This window comes from Schistocerca gregaria, chromosome 4 (assembly GCF_023897955.1).
Source record: "Schistocerca gregaria isolate iqSchGreg1 chromosome 4, iqSchGreg1.2, whole genome shotgun sequence".
Classification (NCBI taxonomy): Eukaryota; Metazoa; Arthropoda; class Insecta; order Orthoptera; family Acrididae; genus Schistocerca; species Schistocerca gregaria.
Genome location: NC_064923.1, coordinates 180393014 through 180417376, shown reverse-complemented (window position 1 = coordinate 180417376; position 24363 = coordinate 180393014). Strand labels below are relative to the sequence as shown.

The 24363-nt window shown below is 44.1% G+C and overlaps 2 protein-coding genes across 2 annotated transcripts in view; one reads left to right on the top strand and one right to left on the bottom strand.

The window, feature by feature from the left end:
- LOC126268175 (opioid-binding protein/cell adhesion molecule homolog) overlaps positions 1-24363 on the bottom strand; it is a 2429635-nt gene that overhangs the window by 1017281 nt on the left and 1387991 nt on the right. The gene's annotated exons all lie outside the window — the stretch shown is intronic.
- LOC126268172 (sodium-coupled monocarboxylate transporter 2-like) overlaps positions 18685-24363 on the top strand; it is an 82391-nt gene continuing 76712 nt past the window's right edge. Inside the window, exon 1 of the mRNA XM_049973763.1 lies at positions 18685-18962. The gene's annotated coding sequence lies outside the window, so the exon portion shown is untranslated. The remainder of the gene's footprint in view (positions 18963-24363) is intronic.

Below are 24363 nucleotides of genomic sequence, written 5' to 3'. Positions count from 1 at the left end.
CAAGAAGACAGCAACAAAATGTGCAAAACGAGCTGTTAATAATACTTTTCCAGTACATTTGCAGGAGATCAAGTTTAACGGGTTCCCTAATGATAGAATGTATATAACACAAAACTTCATTCACCACACGAAATTACGCACGAAAATAACGTGTAACCTGGTGTCTGAAAATATTTATTTAACATCTGCAAAGAAATGAATGGCTAACAGTACCCTCAGTGTCAACTAAACCAACCGATTACCTTTGTTTGTGATACCAGAGGAGCACTCCAAAGAACGTGTTCTTATCAGCGTCAGCGCTTGTCCGAGAACGCCCATCCCAAGTGAGGGGACCGGGAGGTTTCTGCCAGCAAGTATCCGACTGACGCAGCAAAAGCAGACTTCTAGCTGCGGGTCACCGACCAAGCTCTCTGGTTTCAACACTGTCCACCTCCAAGTTAAGTTGACACTACCATTTAACCTCTCCGTAAAAACTGCGTCCACACTGGGGCGAACATAAAAAACAATGGCTCGGAGCACTATGGGACTTAACTTGTTAGGTCGTCAGTCCCCTAGAACTTAGAACTACTTAAACCTAACTAACCTAAGGACATCGCACACACCCATGCCCGAGGCAGGATTCGAACCTGCGACCGTAGCGGTCGCGCGGTTCCACACTGAAGCGCCTAGGACCGCTCGGGCAGCCCGGCCGGCGGAGCGACCATCAAAATGTGTTCTTGCATTTACTTAATCACACAGGATACAGTGGGAAACAGATTGTGTAAGCTTTTGCCCAGTGATGTGGCGCAGTGGTTAGGACACTGGACTCGCATTCGGAAGGACGACAGTTGAAAACCGCGTCCGGCCATCCTGATTTAGCTTTCCCGTGAATTCCCTAAATCACTTCAGGCTAATACCGGTATGGTTCATTGGAAAGGATCGTCTTCCTTCCGTAATCCTATGGGACCGATGACCTCGCTGTTTTACCTCCCCCCACACCACAAAAGAAACTGCCATCCAACAGATTCTGTTGCCTTAGTAGGAGGCTACCTGTTGCTGCGGCGGCGTGAAATAGCAAAACGAAAATACACTGTCGGCACGCTAAGGCCCCAGGGGCACTTAACACTTATTAAAAGGATACTACCAATACTACCACTCAGTTTCAAAGTGTCAGTCCCTTGATTCATGGTTCAAATGGGTCTAAGTGCTATGAGACTTAACATCTGCGGTCATCAGTCCCGTAGAACATAGAACTACTTAAACCTAACTAACCTAAGAACATCACAAACATCCATGCCCAAGGCAGGATTCGAACCTGCGACCATAGCAGTCACGCTGTTCCAGACTGAAGCGCCTAGAAACGAACGGTGACGGCGGCCGACCTTCATTCATGGATGAATTGCATTACGTTAACACTCCGCCGATGATCCCAACGTGGACTTTGCTTTTCTACAATTACTTTTGGGTGGTTATTGTACTTTAGCGTGCTCAGAATGGTTACTCTTAAGCATTTGACGGAAGTTACTATGTCCAGTGACTTTTCGTCATCTGTTTTAGACAGTAGCGGATGTGATTGCTTATGTATGTGCGGTACGTACTGACTTCTTTCATGAAGATCCATGCTGTCTGCACCACTAACCGATCCACGAAATATCTTCCTAAATTTTTACAGCCTTCTCGCACTACTACACTCCTGGAAATGGAAAAAAGAACACATTGACACCGGTGTGTCAGACCCACCATACTTGCTCCGGACACTGCGAGAGGGCTGTACAAGCAATGATCACACGCACGGCACAGCGGACACACCAGGAACCGCGGTGTTGGCCGTCGAATGGCGCTAGCTGCGCAGCATTTGTGCACCGCCGCCGTCAGTGTCAGCCAGTTTGCCGTGGCATACGGAGCTCCATCGCAGTCTTTAACACTGGTAGCATGCCGCGACAGCGTGGACGTGAACCGTATGTGCAGTTGACGGACTTTGAGCGAGGGCGTATAGTGGGCATGCGGGAGGCCGGATGGACGTACCGCCGAATTGCTCAACACGTGGGGCGTGAGGTCTCCACAGTACATCGATGTTGTCGCCAGTGGTCGGCGGAAGGTGCACGTGCCCGTCGACCTGGGACCGGACCGCAGTGACGCACGGATGCACGCCAAGACCGCAGGATTCTACGCAGTGCCGTAGGGGACCGCACCGCCACTTACCAGCAAATTAGGGACACTGTTGCTTCTGGGGTATCGGCGAGGACCATTCGCAACCGTCTCCATGAACCTGGGCTACGGTCCCGCACACCGTTAGGCCCTCTTCCGCTCACGCCCCAACATCGTGCAGCCCGCCTCCAGTGGTGTCGCGACAGGCGTGAATGGAGGGACGAATGGAGACGTGTCGTCTTCAGCGATGAGAGTCGCTTCTGCCTTGGTGCCAATGATGGTCGTATGTGTGTTTGGCGCCGTGCAGGTGAGCGCCACAATCGGGACTGCATACGACCGAGGCACACAGGGCCAACACCCGGCATCATGGTGTGGGGAGCGATCTCCTACACTGGCCGTACACCTCTGGTGATCGTCGAGGGGACTCTGAATAGTGCACGGTACATCCAAAACGTCATCGAACCCATCGTTCTACCATTCCTAGACCGGCAAGGGAACTTGCTGTTCCAACAGCACAATGCATGTCCGCATGTATCCCGTGCCACCCAACGTGCTCTAGAAGATGTAAGTCAACTACCCTGGCCAGCAAGATGTCCGGATCTGTCCCCCATTGAGCATGTTTGGGAGTGGATGAAGCGTAGTCTCACGCGGTGTGCACGTCCAGCACGAACGCTGGTCAGACTGAGGCGCCAGGTGGAAATGGCATGGCAAGCTGTTCCACAGGACTACATCCAGCATCTCTACGATCGTCTCCATAGGAGAATAGCAGCCTGCATTGCTGCGAAAGGTGGATATACACTGTACTAGTGCCGACATTGTGCATGCTCTGTTGCCTGTGTCTATGTGCCTGTGGTTCTGTCAGTGTGATCATGTTATGTATCTGATCCCAGGAATGTGTCAATAAAGTTTCCCCTTCCTGGGACAATGAATTCACAGTGTTCTTATTTCAATTTCCAGGAGTGTACATTCCTGTAGACAGCAGCATCATCAGGAAAGAGCCTCATGGGGTTTCCTACGGTGTCTGCTAGACGATTTATGTGTAGTGGAACCAGTAGTATGTCCTATAATATTTCGTTGGAGAACACCTGAAATTATCTGTACATCCGTTAGTGTCGCCTCGCTAGACACAGGTAAAGTTGCAAAACCTTCAGTGTCATCATGAATGCATGTACGTATAGACTTGAGAAAGTAAATGATTCATATCGTTCCATGCTAAGAGCATGGCGTCATACGAGTGAAGCGTTGGAAGAAGAGAGTTCATGTTCCATCTGTCCTGCACACACACATAATAGATGCGTCCCGGTGTGGCAGCGAAATGGAGCGGCAACTGAAAACGTGTTCTGAAGTTGAAGTATGCAAAACGTCTAAAATGCACACAGACAGACTGTGAAATTCTGTCGGTGTATGGGCCAAACGCAATATTGCGCCCCGCCGTAGCGAAATGGTGCCGCCAATTTGACCAAATTGGAATGACTGTGTGACGAAGGAGCGCATTTCTGGAGTCGAGGAATTCAACGATTGTCAGAACACTCCGACTGTTGCGTACAGAGATTGGTCGATTGATTCGGGAGAGGGGCCGAGATCATCGGTCCCGTCGCATTAGGGAAGGATGGGGAAGGAAGTCGGCCGTGCGCTTTCAAAAGAACCATCCTAGCATTTGCCTGAAGCGATTTAGGGAAGGCCGGCCAGAGTTGCCGTGCGGTTCTTGGCGCTGGAATCGAGCGACCGCTACGGTCGCAGGTTCGAATCCTGCCTCGGGCTTGGATGTGTGTGCTGTCCTTAGGTTAGTTAGGTTTAATTAGTGCTAGGCGACTGATGACCTCAGAAGTTAAGTCGCATAGTGCTAAGAGCCATTTGAACCTTTTAATTTAGGGAAATCACAGGAAACCTAAATCAAGATGGCCGGACGCCGGTGGGAACCGTCGTTCGGGTGCGCCACCTCATTCGGTTTGCTTGCAGAGACTTGGCGACAATGCAGAAAAGTAGTGTGATGTGTCTGTGACACTTTGAAGTGTAGAGGTGCATTCAATAAAAGTTACTTGGCCTCCGACAGTAATGTCCTTTCTTTTTGAAGTACTATCGTAGCTGAAGCCCCCAAAGAACTACTTACGACGCTGCAGTATCTAAGCGACACTCGAACGCCATTTCGTAGAAACAGTTTGACGTGCACCATTCAGAACATGCTACATCGCACCGTGGGCGCACCCTGGTAGGAGAAGCGGCACAAACCGTGGCAGAAAGCGGCCGGTGATGAACGGAGTGCGGGCAGCGCTACAGAGAGTGTTGTTATTGACTGACGAGACGGTGCTGTTTGTCAGTGCTACCCGGCAAGCACTCACAGTGACAGCGCACTGTGTCCCGCGTCCTGCAGAAACCACGAGGCAGTGTACGCATTAAAGCAATGGCCGGGTCTCCGGAGGTAGTAGCCATTCCCTGGCGTTACTCCGGAACAGCGTCAAATTCCACGAACTACACGCACACTCTAGAGAAAGCCACAACGTTCATTACCGACATGTCGAGAGGCGTAATGCCGTACATCAACAGCTACGTTGGTCGCAAGTTACACTGCTAAATCTTTATATTCTTTTTTTAGTAAGTTTCATAACAGTTCTAGGCATTTCTTAAGGGAAGTTATTTCCCTGCATAGCCTGTTCTTTCATTTTGAAGTAAACACTTCCTATCATTATTTATCAGTTACATAATTTCGTGTCCTTGGGCATTATTAACCCTAGATGAAAAGAGGGGGGGGATGGTAATTTGTGGTAAGCTCTTATGGGACCAAACTGCTAAGATCATCGATCGGGAGGGGGGGGGGAAGGGGGGGGGGGGCGAGGAGAATATATTACCGTATTTCATAGGTAATGATCTAGTATTACACCTGCAACGGTACACATACAAAATTAGTACAAAATGTATTGATTTCCACACTACAACAAAGATTTTACTCCTATAAAGTTATTGGGAAATATGTCATAACTTACGTTAGGTAATTCGTAAATGCCAAGGGTACGGTACTGCACACACATAAAACAAGTAAATTCTTCTGCTTCAGACGCTAGTATTACAAGACCAAGCTCACTGTTCTACACAAATTGTTCTTGAGCAGTGTTTACAAAATGGCGCCATTCTTCATATGCTTGGAGGACAAACACCCGGGCGCAGCACTATCCACGTTCTGTTAATTTCAGCAACCAAGACGAGACTAGTACTAGAGAGTTTCAGTGTGGTAGGAACTAACGATCTTTTAGCTCTGGCTGCTTAATATTGCAGCTAAGATGACACACTAAGAAAATTTCTAGACAATAAAACGAAAATGTCTAGTATTAGAAATAGGGCGGGCCACAACTAAACAGTCGTAATTTAATTTGTTTTTTAAAGAAAGACTACCTTTTCTTTCTGCACTGTATTTTATTTCTGTAGACGCATTTCGCCTTTTTCACATTAAGGCATCATCAGTGGGCTCCTAGAAAGATACAGTTTTGTTTTGATATGCGTTATTTGTAGATTATAAAACAGTTGACGTATCGTTTTTTTATGTAAATAAGTGATTACTTACAACTGTCCGCGTTTTGGGTGAATTAATATCTGTGATTCCGCTCATCTGGCCACGTGCTGGATGTCGCACTACAGCTCTATTTACGAAACATAAGCGTGTTTTTACGTTCGGGACTTTTTTCTTCCAACTTTTCATCTCGTTTCCCTTTATCTTTGTGGTGCACTATCAGTCTAACGAACTACACTCTGAAAATAACGTCTATTAATTTCTCTTAGATCTTACGTTTATGTCTCTCTCTCTCTCTCTCTCTCTCTCTCTCTCTCTCTCTCTCTCTGTGTGTGTGTGTGTGTGTGTGTGTGTGTGTGTGTGTGTGTGTGTGTGTGTGTGTGTGTGTGTGTGTGTGTGTGTACACGAGAGAGAGAGAGAGAGAGAGAGAGAGAGAGAGAGAGAGTGTATACACTACTGTCCATTACAATTGCTACACCACGAAGATGACTTGCTACAGACGAGAAATATACAAATGATTAGCTTTTCAGAGCATTCACACATGTTTGGCGCCGGTGGCGACACCTACAACATGCTGATATGAGGCAAGTTTCCTACCGATTTCTCATACACAAACAGCAGTTGACCGGCGTTGCCTGGTGAAACGTTGTTGTGATGCCTCGTGTAAGGAGGAGAAATGTATACCATGACGTTTCCGGCTTTGATAAATGTCGGATTGTAGCCTATAGCGATTGTGGTTTATCGTATCGCGACACTGCTGCTCGCGTTGGTCGAGATCCAATGACTGTTAGCAAAATATGGAACGCCGAGCTGGATCCCAACGGCCTCGTATCACTAGCAGTCGAGATGACAGGCATCCGCATGGCTGTAACGGATCGTGCAGCCACGCCTCTTCCCCTGAGTCAACAGATGGGGACGTTTGCAAGACAACAACCATCTGCACGAACAGTTGGACGACGTTTGCAGCAACATGGACTATCAGATCGGAGACTATGGCTGCGATTTCCCTTGACGGTGCATCACAGACAGGAGCGCCTGTGATGTATTCAACGACGAACCTGGGTGCACGAATGACAAAACGTCATTTTTTCGGATGAATCGAGGTTCTGTCTACAGCATCATGATGGTCGCATCCGTGTTTGGCGATACCGCGGTGAACGCGCAATGGAAGCGTGTTTTCGCCATCGCCAAACTGGCGTATCACCTGGCGTGATGATATGGGGGGATATTGGTTACACGTCTCGATCACCTCTTGTTCGTATTGACGGCACTTTGAACGGTGGGCGCTACATTTCAGATGTGTTACGACCCGTGGCTCTACCCTTCATTCGATCCCTGCGAAACTCTGCATTTCAGCAGAATAATGCATGGCCGCACGTTGCAAGTTCTGTACGGGCTTTTCTGCATACTGAAAATGTTCGACTGCTGCCCTGGCCAGCACATTCTCCAGGTCTCTCACCAACTGAAAACGTCTGGTCAATGGTGGCCGAGCAACTGGCTCGCGACAATACGCCAGTCACTACTCTTGATGAACTGTGGTATCGTGTTGAAGTTGCATGGGCAACTGTACCTGTACACGCCATCCAAGCTCTGTTTGACTCAATGCCCACGCGTATCAAGGCCGTTATTACGGCCAGAGGTGGTTGTTCTGGCTACTGATTTCTTAGGATCTATGCAACCAAATTGCGTGAAAATGTAATAACATGTCAGTTGTAGTATAATATATTTGTCCAACGAATATCAGTTTATCATCTGCATTTCTTCTTGGTGTAGCAATTTTAATGGCCAGTAGTGTATAGATATGCATGCTTTCTTTTGTGGGGTGAGGGTTTTGGCGGTTGTTCAGTGCGATTTGTAGAATGTTGAATATGAATGTTGTAGCTGTTAGTGAATTGTTGAAAGTTTTGGTGTTCAGCTGATTTTATATTTTGTTTAGAGGTTTATGGACAAGGGAGTAGAAAGGGTTGTGTGGTATTATTATTATTACAATTATTATTGTAATAAGTCGTCTGTTCTCGTGTTACTCTATCATTTTATCTATTAGTGTAAACAATAAATTTTTGGCATTTGTATTTGATAATTCAAGAGGGTTTTCTTTTCTTCTTTTCTTTCATGTGATAATTTTCTTGCACGGTTATGAGGTGTTTTTTATTGTTGATTCTAATTATATAAATATGTTCTCCAGCGGTTAGTTTGTGACTGTATTCTCTTAGGCGCTTTGCAAATGGGACACGCCATGCAGTGCAACTTGCATGTGCTTGTTGCTAATTAGATAGGTTCGTCATTTCATAAAAAGATAGTTAAGGGGGTATCTTAGTCTCCCAGGGAAATATATGACGTTGTTGCATGAGAATGTGGAGGACTCCCGTTAGTTAAATTGGAATTGAGATCCTTGTTTGTTTCACTGTTGTAGTGCCTCCTGCTAAATGAAATAAAGGATACTATGTCACATCTTTTTACTCCAATTTTCTGTGTAACGCATGCTCTCAAGGTATCTGTGAGTATTTTTCGCGAGCTCTTCGTTGTCTGCTGTTGGCTTTTGTGTCAGGTTGCATTCCTGCTTCTGTGATAACTAACTATACCACCAGTTGTGACAGTGCTTATTCCGTAGAGATGCACATTGCTGTGCACTTCACAGATTACAGTGTAACATTTTTAAGTGTGACATTTTACCTTAAAAGAGGATATGTCCTGATATATACTAAGGGTTTTCTCATCTATAAAAATTCTATAGGATTTTTTTTGAAAATAAACTGACGGAGGAAGGCTCGAGGGAGGATAACTTGGGTCACCTGCCTCAGAGGAAGAGAGATGTCTGGTCCTGGCACCGTGTTGAGTTCACGTTCGCTAACGCCGATTAGGGCGATCTTTATCGAGTGCATTCTGCCCAGTTGGCGCACTTTTTATGAACTTGGAGTAAATGACGCCTTCGAACTAGTGCTATCCACTTTCTGAGTAGCTCACAAATTGTGTGATGTACTATGCACTTTGGGTTACGTGACTAATTCTATTGCTTCGTGGGTGTTATATTGTTTCTTTGGTCTCGGACTCGTTTGCTTTGCATTTGAGAGATGCGCAGATTGGAAAGCTTTCAGCGTTTCCCATGTTCTATTAATAAATGCCTTAGCCGGCCGTTGCGGCCGAGCGGTTCTAGGAGCTTCAGACCGGAACCGCGCGACTGCTACAGTCGCAGGTTCGAATCCTGCCTAGGGCATGGATGTGTGTGATGTCCTTAGATTAGTTAGGTTTCTACTTCTTCTACTTCTATATGCTCACTCTGCAATTCACATTTAAGTGCTTGGCAGAGGGTTCATCGAACCACAATCATACTATCTCCCTACCATTCCACTCTCGAACAGCGCGTGGGAAAAACGAACACCTAAACCTTTCTGTTCGAGCTCTGATTTCTCTTATTTTATTTTGATTATCATTCCTACCTATGTAGGTTGGGCTCAACAAAATATTTTCGCACTCGAAAGAGAAAGTTTGTGACTGAAATTTCGTAAATAGATCTCGCCGCGGCAAGAAACGTCTTTGCTTGATCGACTTCCATCCCAACTCGCTTATCATATCTGCCACACTCTCTTCCCTATTACGCGATAATACAAAACGAGCTGCCCTCTTTTGCAAACTTTCGATGTCCTCCGTCAATCCTACCTGGTAAGGATCCCACACCGCGCAGCAATATTCTAACACAGGCCGAACGAGTGTAGTGTAAGCTGTCTCTTTAGAGGACTTGTTACTTCTTCTAAGTGTCCTGCCAATGAAACGCAGCCTTTGGCTCGCCTTCCCCATAATATTATCTATGTGGTCTTTCCAACTGAAGTTGTTCGTAATTTTTACACCCAGGTACTTAGTTGAATTGACAGCCTTGAGAATTTCACTATTTATCGAGTAATCGAATTCCAACGGATTTCTTTTGGAACTCATGTGGATCACCTCACACTTTTCGTTAATTAGCGTAAACTGCCACCTGCCACACCATACAGCAATCTTTTCTAAATCGCTTTGCAACTGATACTGGTCTTCGGATGACCTTACCAGACGGTAAGTTACAGCATCATCTGGGAACAACCTAAGAGAACTGCTCAGATTGTCACCCAGGTCATTTATATAGATCAGGAACAGCAGAGATCCCAGGACGCTTCCCTGGGGAACACCTGATATCACTTCAATTTTACTCGATGATTTGCGTCTATTACTACGGACTTCGTCCTTCCTGACAGGAAGTCACCAATCCAGTCTCACAACTGAGACGATAACCCTTAGGCCCGCACCGTGATTAGAAGTCGCTTGTGAGGAACAGTGTCAAAAGCTTTCCTGAAATCTAGAAATACGGAATCAACTTGAGATCGCCTGTCGATTACGGCCATTACTTCGTCTGAATAAAGAGCTAGCTGCGTTGCACAAGAACGAAGTTTTCTGAAACCATGATGATTACGTATCAATAGATCGTTCCCTTCGAGGTGATTCATAATGTTTCAATACAGTATATGCTCCAAAACCCTACTGCAAACCGACGTCAGTGACATAGGTCTGCCGTTCGATGGATTACTCCTACTACCTTTCTTAAACACTGGTGCGACCTGCGCTGTTTTCCAATCTGCAGGTACAGATTTATCGGTGAGCGAGCGGTTGTATATGATTGCTGAGTAGGGAGCTATTGTATCAGCGTAGTCTGAAAGGAACCTAATCGGTATACAATCTGAACCAGAAGACCTGCCCGTATCAAGCGATTTGAGTTACTTCGCAACCCCTAAGATATCTACTTCTAAGAAACTCATGCTAGCAGCTGTTCGTGTTTCAAATTCTAAATATAACATTCGTCTTCCCTGGTGAAGGAGTTTTTGAAAACTGCGTTCGATAACTCCGCTTTAGCGGCACAGTCGTCGGTAACAGTACCATCGGCAATGGACAGTGAAGGTATTGACTGCGTCTTGCCGCTTCTGTACTTTACATACGACCAGAATTTCTTCGGATTTTCTACCAAATTTTGAGACAATGTTTCGTTGTGGAACCTATTAAAGGCATTTCGAATTGAAGTCCGTGCCAAATTACGCGCGTCTGTAAATTTTAACCAGTATTCGGGATTTCGAGTTCTTCTGAACTTCGCATGCTTTTTCCGTTGCCTCCGCAACAGCGTTCGGACCTGTTTTGTGTGCCATGGGGGATCAGTTCCATCTCTTACCAATTTATGAGGTATGAATCTCTCAATTGCTGCTGCTACTATATCTTTGAATTTGAGCCGCATCTCGTCTACATTTGCATAGTCAGTTCGGAAGGAATAGAGATTGTCTCTTAGAAAGGCTTCTAGTGACACTTTATCCGCTTTTTTAAATAAAATTATTTTGCGGTTGTTTCTGGTGGATTTGGAAGAAACGGTATTGAGCCTAGCTACAACGACCTTGTGATCACTAATCCCTGTATCAGTCATGATGCTCTCTATTAGCTCTGGATTGTTTGTGGGTAAGCAGTCAAGTGTGCTTTCGCAACCATCTACAATCCGCGTGGGTTCATGGACTAACTGCTCGAAAAACCTTTCGGAGAAAGCATTTAAGACAATCTCGGAAGATGTTTTCTGCCTACCACCGGTTTTGAACAAGTATTTTTTCCAACATATCGAGGGAAGGTTGAAGTCCCCACCACCTATAACAGTATGAGACTCATATTTTCTCTGAACTGTTCAACAACTATATCATCGGAGTCTGGGGGTTGGTAGAAGGAGCCAATTATTAACTTAGTTCGGCTGTTTAAGTATAACCTCCACCCACTCCAATTCGCACGGAGTATCTACTTCGACTTCACTACAAGGTAAACCACTACAGGACAGACACAAACACTCCACCACCAATTCTGCCTAATCTACAGTCCTGGAAATTGAAATAAGAACACCGTGAATTCATTGTCCCAGGAAGGGGAAACTTTATTGACACATTCCTGGGGTCAGATACATCACATGATCACACTGACAGAACCACAGGCACATAGACACAGGCAACGGAGCATGCACAATGTCGGCACTAGTACAGTGTATATCCACCTTTCGGAGCAATGCAGGCTGCTATTCTCCCATGGAGACGATCGTAGAGATGCTGGATGTAGTCCTGTGGAACGGCTTGCCATGCCATTTCCACCTGGCGCCTCAGTTGGACCAGCGTTCGTGCTGGACGTGCAGACCGCGTGAGACGACGCTTCATCCAGTCCCAAACATGATCAATGGGGGACAGATCCGGAGATCTTGCTGGCCAGGGTAGCTGACTTACACCTTCTAGAGCACGTTGGGTGGCACGGGATACATGCGGACGTGCATTGTCCTGTTGGAACAGCAAGTTCCCTTGAGGGTCTAGGAATGGTAGAACGATGGGTTCGATGACGGTTTGGATGTACCGTGCACTATTCAGTGTCCCCTCGACGATCACCAGAGGTGTACGGCCGGTGTAGGAGATAGCTCCCCACACCATGATGCCGGGTGTTGGCCCTGTGTGCCTCGGTCGTATGGAGTCCTGATTGTGGCGCTCACCTGCACGGCGCCAAACACGCATACGACCATCATTGGCACCAAGTCAGAAGCGACTCTCATCGCTGAAGACGACACGTCTCCATTCGTCCCTCCATTCACGCCTGTCGCGACACCACTGGAGGCGGGCTGCACGATGTTGGGGCGTGAGCGGAAGACGGCCTAACGGTGTGCGGGACCGTAGCCCAGCTTCATGGAGACGGTTGCGAATGGTCCTCGCCGATACCCCAGGAGCAACAGTGTCCCTAATTTGCTGGGAAGTGGCGGTGCGGTCCCCTACGGCACTGCGTAGGATCCTACGGTCTTGGCGTGCATCTGTGAGTCGCTGCGGTCCGGTCCCAGGTCGACGGGCACGTGCACCTTCCGCCGACCACTGGCGACAACATCGTTGTACTGTGGAGACCTCGCGCCCCACGTGTTGAGCAATTCGGCGGTACGTCCACCAGGCCTCCCTCATGCCCACTATACGCCCTCGCTCAAAGTCCGTCAACTTCACATACGGTTCACGTCCACGCTGTCGCGGCATGCTACCAGTGTTAAAGACAGCGATGGAGCTCCGTATGCCACGGCAAACTGGCTGACACTGACGGCGGCGGTGCACAAATGCTGCGCAGCTAGCGCCATTCGACGGCCAACACCGCGGTTCCTGGTGTGTCCGCTGTGCCGCGCGTGTGATCATTGCTTGTACAGCCCTCTCGCAGTGTCCGGAGCAAGTATGGTGGGTCTGACACACCGGTGTCAATGTGTTCTTTTTTCCATTTCCAGGAGTGTAGTTAACATATGTGGTGCTGTCACCTTGGCATTGTAGCTGAATAACAAGCATTAGTTAATCCAACTCGTTTCAGAAATTTTAGGCACGAAATTGTTTTTCTCTTAATAATTCAAAAAGCGGGTGAGTTAGCTCCATGAAAACTTGTCCTACATGTTTTTCTGATAATCTGAAAATTCCTGAATTATAACTCTCTAAATTTTACACACTTTTTTGTAGGAGAACGTGTGTTTTTAAGGGAACTACTTAGAGAACCATTTGAGATTCACAATAATTATCCTTTTCATAATCCTACATCATATGATAAAGTTATGAAACAATATTTAAAATTGGTTGTATATAAGTATGTGGTGAAGTTTATTTGTTTGCGGCTCAAGGCACATAGAAGGCTCTGTTGTCTCTACCTTGGTCGAACGACCTGGAAAAATTAATAGTTCATGCCTCTCAGCGCCTAATTGCTTTCCCACAGTCTAGTATCGGGATGACATTGTACAGTGGTTAGCACCTGTTCCTCCAGGCCTCAATATGTACCAGATGCAGTCGCCTCTAATGGTTTATCATGATAAACGTACCTTTATCACACAAAAGATGAAATTCTTTTGCAAACCGGTGCAATTGCTGCTGGGGATACTTTTCGCAGTACCGTAATGTTGTCGTCTGCTATTCCAACTTGCGTGTCCTTGGCTAAACAACAAGTGTCCCTGTTCCGGCTTGCTACACCTACATGATGTTCCGCGATGCTGCCCTACACAACACACTTGCAACACTACTCTGGCGTGAATAGGCAAGAGCAGTGAAGTGGGTGTTTGATTGTATTAAAGCGTTCTGTGTTACTTTCCTTGACGTCGGCTTCAGTGACTTGACAGCTTCGAGAGCAGCCAAACGAGTGGGACCAGCAGTATTTTTGTTTCCAGTGCCGTTATTTGTTGTTGAAGGTCTTGTTCAGGTTTCTGAGCATGATGTTGATCCTAACGCCCCTTCCATCACTGTTGGATGGACCGAAATGAACTGCATTACAAAAGATAGTGCGTGTGATAACAGTAATGTAGTGCTAAATATAAATAACCACTGGTTTTAAGTCAACCTGACAGAACAATTTTAATGTGCTAGAACAATTTAATGTTATTTGTTATATATTTAATTGCAGTTATTGTTCACAATGTGCAATACATTTTATTTATGTACCTATCAGAGGAACTGGAATGACCTCTTGCACGTATTATTGCCAGTGGAATAAAAAAAAATGCCAATACTTTTAGTACAGACGATATCCTTATGTAACTTTACGGCATTTTCATGAAGGGGGCAGCGGTCCATTCATGGGTGCTAGCAGTGGTTCAGTAGTGGCAACACCGTAAGCGCTGCTATGAACGCCGTTAGATACGGAGAAATTATATAAAAGTAGATAAGAAAGTAGATAAGATTGACAAACTAATGTCACAGGCCAAGTAGACCTGGAATAATGTAATCATCACACAGAACCCAATATGAACCCGACGCTACATCAAACAGTACAGTTTTCTTAATGTATTTAAATCAGGTCTCCATTGTAACCAATGACTTTCAAACTAATGCGGTGGCATGTTTGTCAGCTTTCAAATCTTTTCTGCATAGCTAGATGGCAACTGGTATCGCCTGAAGAAAAATACAGCGATGGTCCATCCACATTCCCAGACTGTTACGTGTATTTCGAAAACTTCCACTGGCGGTGATAAGAGGACGTTGAATAGCAGAAGAAACAGTGGTTTGCAAATAAGCTTTCAAGATTCTCTGGTTTACAGATGCAGTAAATGAAACGTCTGTCAACAGACCGCTGCTACTTCACTATCAGTAATTTATGGAATCCTAGTGTTCTTTCGCGCGGAACCTTGAAACGTGCGAGATAATTTCTATTTACAGGAAATGAAAAGTTGTCGTAAAGGATACTGAAATAATAGAAAAGTGGCGACGAAAACGCCTTTGCTGTGTTTAGGTGAAATCCAAGTGCAAACCTAACTTCATTTTCGTTATCACGCACACAGATCTCATCTGAAAAGTGGAAATCTTCTAACCTGTTGCGTATGGTAAACAGCTTTGGAACTTAGAGTGACATATACGGGTAGTATCATAATTAAAAGCAGGAAGTTAAACTATTGAAAATATTCGTCAACGGAAGCAAGAACTATCCAGCAACATATTTTATGAGACGAACATATTTAGGTGGAGACTAAATCTAAAATTTTACACATGACATAAAGTTGTACCAACTAGCAACGTATTTCATGCTGAAGTTCATAGTGGCTTCTAATCACATATATTTGCAGTAATCTCAAAAACGTCTTTTTCGTGGACCCATGTTCCATGATCCTTCTACGTTTTCTCTCCTACTAACGTACAGTTTTGATCATTATATGCAAATAATGAAGAAAGAGAGAGAGAGAGAGAGAGAGAGAGAGAGAGAGAGAGAGAGAGAGAGAGAGGTTTCTCTAAACAGGGCAAATACTGATGAGATGGCTCCGACTCTTACATACTATCCTTCCCCACCCAGGGCCTACACTCCATGATGACCTCATAGCAGACCAACGCTAAGTGCCACGGAATACTAATCACTAAGCTTCCTTCTTTTCCTTCTAAGAAGTTCTATTACTTCAAAAAAAACATATCTACAGTTGTGATAAAGGATTAACGTTGGCATCAACATCAGCTCATGCTATGATCTATCACCGTTATTGGTTACTTCCAGAGAATGGCGCAGGTTGTGTCGAAATCCACCCTCACTCCTCGGGTGTGAGCACAAGTGTCGATTCACTACATTACTGGAGGACTGATTGGGCACATTGGTCTGGAGCCAACTGAAGAGCTACACCTGACTGTTGCTTTTTGACAAGCAAGACTGTAGTTTCTACGACCTTTCTTTAGGGCAGACGAAACTCATACATCATAGAAGGGAAGCCGTCATATCAGAAATCAGTTGTCATATGCAGCATTAAGATATTATTCAGGTCGACCTATTCACGAGAAAGCACTCCCCCCAAATCGTGGTAGGAACTGATGTGTTTGTTGCCCAAAGAATGAAATGGGACAAAATTCAACTTTGAAATACCAGAAATAGAGATTCCTCAAGGGTTGAAGTGATTGTGGTAACAAGAACATACCTTACGTCTAGCAGGCTCCAAAGACAAGCCCATTACTAACTCAGTTCTACTACAAAATACAGATTGGTGGACTTAGAATGCTAATCAAACGCCCCTGTCGGCTGTCAGAGTAAGACACATCGGTCATAAAATCGCTCAAAATTACCTTCAATTAATCGGCACCAAATTATACTCAACCTAAGGTGAAATAAAATTGTAAGAACGTTTTATTCATGTTTGTCAAATGTGAAACATTCAAAAGTAAAGACGGACAGCAGTCATCCGCAGAATCGATAATTTGTTGTAGATCTAGATTTCAACTATTACATAGTCATCATCGGTGCTAAAAGCAAAAACAGTAAGAACAAAAAGATTCAACATTTGTGTATACTGCAGTTAAACGAATCCACAGAAGTGGGAACACAGCCATAACATACAATTACCAGAAGGATCATATAGCCACATTGATGTCGGAGTACAATCCTGTGACAATTGATGCTACCATTTACAGGGCAGAAACAAAATTCAAGCCCTACCTAGAACCGCTCGGCCACATCTGCCGGCCTGGGTCTGTGAAACAGAAGTGATGAGTCAGGTATATGGTGTGACACGAATGTTTGGGAGTAGCCCTGTGGAAGTCTGGTGAACAGTGTAGCCACACTCCAAGTCAAAAACTTAACTTCTCGGTTATGGCGTGGCCTTGACACATGGTGCTACTTAAGCAGAGATGCACAGTTCCATACGTAAACCACATACACAACAGTTCTATTTGATTAAGAAGTAGTTTTTTGTGCTCTGAAATCCATCGCAAATAGTAAAAATCAACAAAAAATAATAAAAGGATATAAATAATATTTATTCTGTAAAGAATGTTTTGGAGAAGCTGACGTGTACATCTCTTCCAGCAATACGGGAGCAAGAAGTGTGATATACCACATCTTCTGAACGTAGCTTCATTTTACGCACTGAAAAGTAAAATGAGATACTATAACCAGTAACTATCTTCCATTACACATTTGGCGTGGGCTTGATACAGTGTCATATTCCTCCTATTTAAACCAGGTGAGTACAAATTCCTTTACCGAAAATCGTGTATTGTTTGAGGTATAAAGGGTGGGTGTCTGCAGATTGTAACGAACATAATAAACTATTAAGCAATAGTATTGTCACATTTCTTTTTAAAACACTAGGCCGTTAGTAGATGCATATAAAACCATAATTACTTCGAAAACAGAACAATTGAAATACAGTTTCAATCAGCCCTTGAACACTAAACGGAGGAAACGTTACAATGCTACTAAACCATCGTAAAGCTTTTTGCTCCACATTTGATTCAAAGAAAGTCATAATTTACAGGTTATGAATTAGTTATAGTTAATAGCAGAGAGGATAGGAAAGGTAGATTGGCGATAGCAAGGTTCAAAATGGTTCAAATGGCCCTGAGCGCTATGGGACTCAACTGCTGTGGTCATTAGTCCCCTAGAACTTAGAACTACTTAAACCTAACTAACCTAAGGACATCACACACATCCATGCCTGAGGCAGGATTCGAACCTGCGACCGTAGCAGTTGCACGGTTCCGGACTGCGCGCCTAGAACCGCGAGACCACCGCTGCCGGCCCGATAGCAAGGAAAGCGTTTCTGGAGAAGAGAAATTTATTAACATGCAGTTTAGATTTAGGTGCCAGGAAGTCTTTTTTGAAAGTAATTGTATGGAGTGTGCCCATGTATGGAAGTGAAACGTGGACAATAAACAGGTTAGACAAGAAGAGAATAGAATCTTTTGAAATGTGGTGCTACGGAAGAATACTGAAGATTTTATGGGTAGATCACTTAACTAACGAAGAGGTGCTGAAAAGAATTGGAGAGAAGAGGAATTTCTGGTACAAATTGACTAGAAGAAGGGATCGGTATGTAGGATACGTTCTGAGGCGTCAAGGGATCGCCAATTTAATATTGCACGGAAGCGTGGAGGGTAAAAATCGTAGAGGGAGGCCAAGAAATGAATACACTAAGCAGATTCAGAAGGATGTAGGTTGCAGTAGTTCTCAGAGGTGAAGAGATTTGCACAGGATAGAGTAGCATGGACAGCTGCATGAAATTAGCCTTTGTACTGAAGACCACAACATATATAATTATTAGATCTCCAATGGTACGTTACCCACGAAATTAAGTACAAAGTATCCTGTTCTATACACTACTGCAATCGTAAATTTTGCGAGGAGTTAGTAATCTAAGGTTAATTATTTAAATACAGCAGCATGATAACAATTTTTGATAAAATTTCGTTCAAACGATGTTTATCATTTATAACTAAGGAAACCAATTGTTGACCAATACTAGAATCCGTCGCGTGTAGCCATAATGAAGCTATGTCTACTCGCACGTGCCAAAAGCTGTGGACCCTCCTACAGCAATGAAGGACCTCGTGGCAGTTGACTGGCACGCCTCGACGTTTTGTCCACTTACCCAGACGAGCAACCGTCACGGCCATTTCCTCATTGTGGCGTAATGGCCAGACCCCGACCTTCGCAGATGGAAATTACCACGGCAGCCGTTTGCTGTCCACAAGGAGAGATAACCGATTTTATCCGGTTACCGACCCGTCGCCTCCGACGCGGCGCTAGCTCACGCGCTGGAGTTTTTATTTACGACTACAATAAAGCGCCGCAGCGCGTTCACGCGATTTACGACCTCTTCGAGACAGCACGTGAGTGCCTCACGTGATCAGAGGCTGAAGGCATGACTGTGCTTTCTTCTTTAACCACTCCTGTCGTCAAGAGCTGTGTAGCATTTCCGCACATTTTACGTATGTCTTCTTACCTCCACACAGTGTTTATAAGGGATGCGACACCGGCGCAGCAATCCCTACCCAGAAGCTTCTGCTACGATACAGGTCTCGTACTGAGACCTCAAACATCAACCCAGTGAAACGTAAGTAGTCACCAGCACAGGGAGTTTAGGAATATTTAAACTAGTTGGCATTTGAAAGCGATAAGGCAGGTCCACTCCCGCCAACAATGCACCAACAGGAATCAGATAATGTCGGCTACCCCTTCCGCTGTGTAAACATTTCGATTGTCAGTTCTCAAGTAAGAAATTTTACCACAGACAAAATTGTCACCTACTTGAAGCAAAAACTAAAACATAATTCCCACCCTAATTAAAATGAAATAGGTATTTGACATGGTTGTAGATTTTATTTACCATACGTGACTTCTACATTTTCGCACGAGATAGGTATTTGAATTTTTATACTTCTTATGATTAAAAATTTGACAGAATTTCCCATAAGCAGTTTCCGAAGCTTATTCATCGCATTCATAGTAAGATTTTTTCTCTCGAAGTCCGACTTTTCGGAAAACTTGCAAAAAGTTTGCAATTCAAATTAATTGGCCATCGTTGGCCACTGCTTTCTCCCATCTTTCGGGCAGCATGCGAATCCCACGGCGGATGAACTGGGCGTCTTCGGAGGATATACATGACTCGATCTAGTTTGCAATTCAAATTAATTGGCCATCGTTGGCCACTGCTTTCTCCCATCTTTCGGCAGCATGCGAATCCCACGGCGGATGAACTGGGCGTCTTCGGAGGATATACATGAGTCGATCTAGTTTTGCGCTTGTTCGTACGACCGGTAGCGCTTGTTAGCCCCTTGTTGTGCCACGTATCAAATACGGGTGGTAGGAAAAGGGAGCAATATCGGGAGAATATGGCGGATGGAATAGGATTTCCTACTTTAACGTTTCCAGGTAGGTTTTGATGCGTTTTGCGACACGGGGTAGAGCATTGTCGTGTTGCAAAATCGCCTTTCCATGTCTGCCGTTCCATTGTGGCCGTTTGTCCTTCAGTGTCCAGCTCAGACGCATTAGTTGCTTTCGATAACGATTACCTGTGACCATTTCCGTCGATTTCAGTAGCTTCCTAAACGTTCTCTCTTCTACCGATATGTCTGTCTTCTACCTCAAAACTACCGTTTTTCGAGCGTTGAAAACATTATCTGCACTTTATTTTACTAATAGTTGCCTTAACACAGGTCTTACCCAGCATTTTATGAGCCTCGGCCTCAGATCTCTTCATCTTAAAGCATAAAACTTCCAGAGAATGGCGAGAACTGGCCGCGTAAATTGATAATATTCAGTCGGCAATAACTTTCTGATGCAATCGCATATGCACAAATATCCTGATGCTGCCATTTTTACAAATTCCTAAACTTACTGTTTGACACTTACGACCTATCACGAGCACCACCACTAGCAATCTATTGCAAAACGGCGGATGCCAAGTTGTAGACTGGACATTTTAATAAGTAAGGTTTTTCAAGATATTGCTCGATAAGTTTCAGCTGTTTCACAGACGTGAAAGTTTCGTCATTAAAAAAGTAAATTAAATAAAATGAAAAATAAAAAAAGCTTAACATTCTCCAGCCATAGTTAAAATTAAGAACAGATTTTCGACATGCTTGTGGATGCTATACAGGTTTACACCGAACGTCAATTAAGGGGATTTTACGAGTTCTTTTATTTTTTTTATGACATGGAGGGTAGAGAGGTTTTCTGTAGCCGTTGAGGAGTTTGTGCTTTTATGAAGACGATACTTGTTGAAACACCGCCACACATTTCGATTCTTATAGTCAGGCGCCAGCTATAACTACGTCTACATTGATATTCTGAAAACCACATTTAAGAGACTGGCAGAGGGTTCATCGAACTACCTTCACAATTCTCTATTATTCCAATCTCGTATAGCGCGCGGAAAGAATGAACGCCTATATCTTTCCGTACTAGCTCTGATTTTCCTTATTTTGTCGTTGTGATCGTTTCTTCCTATGTAGGTCGGTGTCAACAAAATATTTTTGCAGTATAGAAAACTAATTTAATGTGAGAGATACATCTAACAACCTGCTCAACTTTGCTGATGATAAACGAACACCAGATTCACTTTCTTCAGAAATTTTTTTTCCCAATGCCTGAAGTGGATAAGAGATAAAACTGAATACGTGAAACGTTTTCTAAAGCAATTTGGAGCGTAATAGACTGTTTGATCCTCGCTGTTACCCTCGTGATCCTGTTACAGCGGGCTGAAGCCTCTCACATTTGAAGAGAATGTGGCGCAACATGGCTTAGAGTCGATAACCATGATTTTGGAAAAATGAATGCTTCTATTAGGGATTATACGTTGAAACGAGAAGAAGAGCAAATAGTAGTAGCGTGGTGGTGTTAACATTAGGACACTAGGCTTAATTTTTTTTTTGAACGGTATTAGGTTAAAACATAGAAAACTATTTTATAAGAAGTAAAATATCCAGTTCAGTTAATTACTTAGTGTCATGTTTCATGGGCCATTTGCACTATAAATCCTAATGGTGTCAAACGAGTCTAATTGTACACCAATAAATTATGTCTTATTTCTCATTCATAGATTAAAATCGAACATCTTAATACATATAAGTCGCTTTACAGTTAATTCGAAAAGTGGAAAGAAGAAAGAATGCAATCGTTAAAACACAATGTATTGTGGCTGGTAGAATGCTGCGATAGAGCCCCATTATGATCACATTAAAGTCGTCAGTCTCTTTAGAATGCTAAAACACATACAAATTAGCTTCACCGTAACCTAAAAAGACGGCCGCAAGTTAGTAAAATGGCTACCACCTACTGTCAATGCGGCATTGATGTCTCTGTACCACTAACAATTCGTACTAGAGACATTTCCTACTCTAGATGAATCTGAAACTCCATTAAGGCACATGTTTGTGAGTGTCACTTCATTTAACGCCATTCGTCGTTTAGAAGTATGTCATAGGAAAGTCGTTGATTTCTCCTGTTGTCCCTTAACCTCAGCTACTCTAGCTCTCTCTGACAGGAAGATGACAGTACTGAATATTATGTTGCAGTACTTCCCTCATGATTTCTTTGCAGCATCAAATTCATTTCATTCTGTTCCTCTCCAGTATCCTTTAGCGATCTCACTTAGTCTAATTTCGCTCACGCTAAATTATTGCTGCATGTGATTTTAAAAACTTTATTGGCTTTACAGGGTGTTCGCGACATACACAAAAGTTTTTTACTGTCCAAGATAGTGATACCTGGAGACTGAAGAGAACGTAGACGTCTGACAAACAAAGTACCCTAGGACTTGGTTTAACGGTAACCACAGAAAGCATTAAATTGGAAGGTCTGACGTGGATTTGAACTACCGCCTTACGGAATGTCAGTTCACTGTATGACCGCTGCCACACCTCGCTCAGCAGTAACACACACAACCATTAATGTTTGCATCTTAGAACTACTACCCCACCACGATATCTTTGCACTTGGCCTCCCGTAGTCGCTATCGGAAACACGCGGCGACTTTAGATTAGACACGTACAGTGGAATAATTTGGATATTTGTGGTAAGGTCTTATGGGACCAAACTTCTGACGTCATCGGTCCCTAAGCCTACACACTACTTAATTTAACTTAAACTAACTTACGCTATGGACAACATACACGCCCATCCCCGAAGGAGGACTGGAACCTCCTACGGGGGGAGCCTAGAGCCGCGCGGACCGTGACAAGACGTTCCAGAACGTGCGGCTACCCCGCGCCACCGTACGGTGGTTCTTGAAAATGTTAGTGCAGATATCAGCGATCAAAACATAATCTTTGAAAATAATTATGAGAGTGTAGATCGGAAGACATATTTATTAAAAGGTGACCGATCTTCACATGATCATCTTCATACCTAGAGGCATACTGATGGACAACGGCTATGCATGGAGTACGAACCGTTGATAGCCAAGTGTCTATGACTATCATCATTCAGAGGTTCCTGCTTCAAGCACAGCCACTGTCAATCAGTATGGCTGCAGGTCTGAAGATGATCAAGTGATAATCGAAACTGGTCATCTTCTAATAGTCGTGCCTCACGATTTAGATGTCATAATTATTTTCAACGTACAATGGTGACTAAGGAAAACGCATGGCATTGTGTATGATTTTGAGACAGTTGCGCTTATAGTATACGTGGATCAGCGTGTCCTCGTGAAACATCATCGTAAAAACTGGCGATAAACTGATGGAAGTGCGCTCACACCCACGTGCAATAATATCGTGCTCGACTAACAAACTGGAGCGGCGCTGTAGCATGTTTATTATTCGTGAAAAATAACGTAACCTCACCTGTAGGAAGTGCAGGGAAGCTAAGACGAAATGGCTGCAGGAAAAATGTGAAGACATCGAAAAAGATATGATTAACGGAAAGACAGACTCAGCATACAGGAAAGTCAAAAAAACCTTTGGTGACATTAAAAGCAACGGTGGTAACATTAAGAGTGCAACTGGAATTCCACTGTTAAATGCAGAGGAGAGAGGAGATAGGTGGAAAGAATACATTGAAACCCTCTATGAGGGTGAAGATTTGTCTGATGTGATAGAAGAAGAAACAGGAGTCGATTCGGAAGAGACAGGCGATCCAGTATTAGAATCGGAATTTAAAAGAGCTTTGGAGGACTTACGGTCAAATAAGGCAGAAGGGATAGATAACATTCCATCAGAATTTCTAAAATTATTAGGGGAAGTGGCCACAAAACGACTATTCACGTTGGTGTGTAGAATATATGAGTCTGGCGACATACCATCTGACTTTCGGAAAAGCATCATCCACACAATTCCGAAACGGCAAGATCTGACAAGTGCGAGAATTATCGCACAATCAGCTTAACAGCTCATGCATCGAAGCTGCTTACAAGACTAAAATACAGAAGAATGGAAAAGAAAATTGAGAATGCGCTAGGTGACGATCAGTTTGGCTTTAGGAGAAGTAAAGGCACGAGAGAGGCAATTCTGACCTTACGGCTAATAATGGAAGCAAGGCTAAAGAAAAATCAAGACACGTTAATAGGATTTGTCGACCTGGAAAAAGCGTTCGACAATATAAAATGGTGCAAGCTGTTCGAGATTCTGGAAAAAGTTGGGGTAAGCTATAGGGAGAAACGGGTCATATACAATATGTACAACAACCAAGAGGGAATAATAAGAGTGGACGATCAAGAACGAAGTGATCGTATTGAGAAGGGTGTAAGACAAGGCTGTAGCCTTTCGCCCCTACTCTTCAATTTGTACATCGAGGAAGCAATGATGGAAATAAAAGAAAGCTTCAGGAGTGGAATTAAAATACAAGGTGAAAGGATATCAATGATACGATTCGCTGATGACATTGCTATCCTGAGTGAAAGTGAAGAAGAATTAAATGATCTGCTGAACGGAATGAACAGTCTAATGAGTACACAGTATGGTTTGAGAGTAAATCGGAGAAAGACGAAGGTACTCAGAAGTAGTAGAAATGAGAAC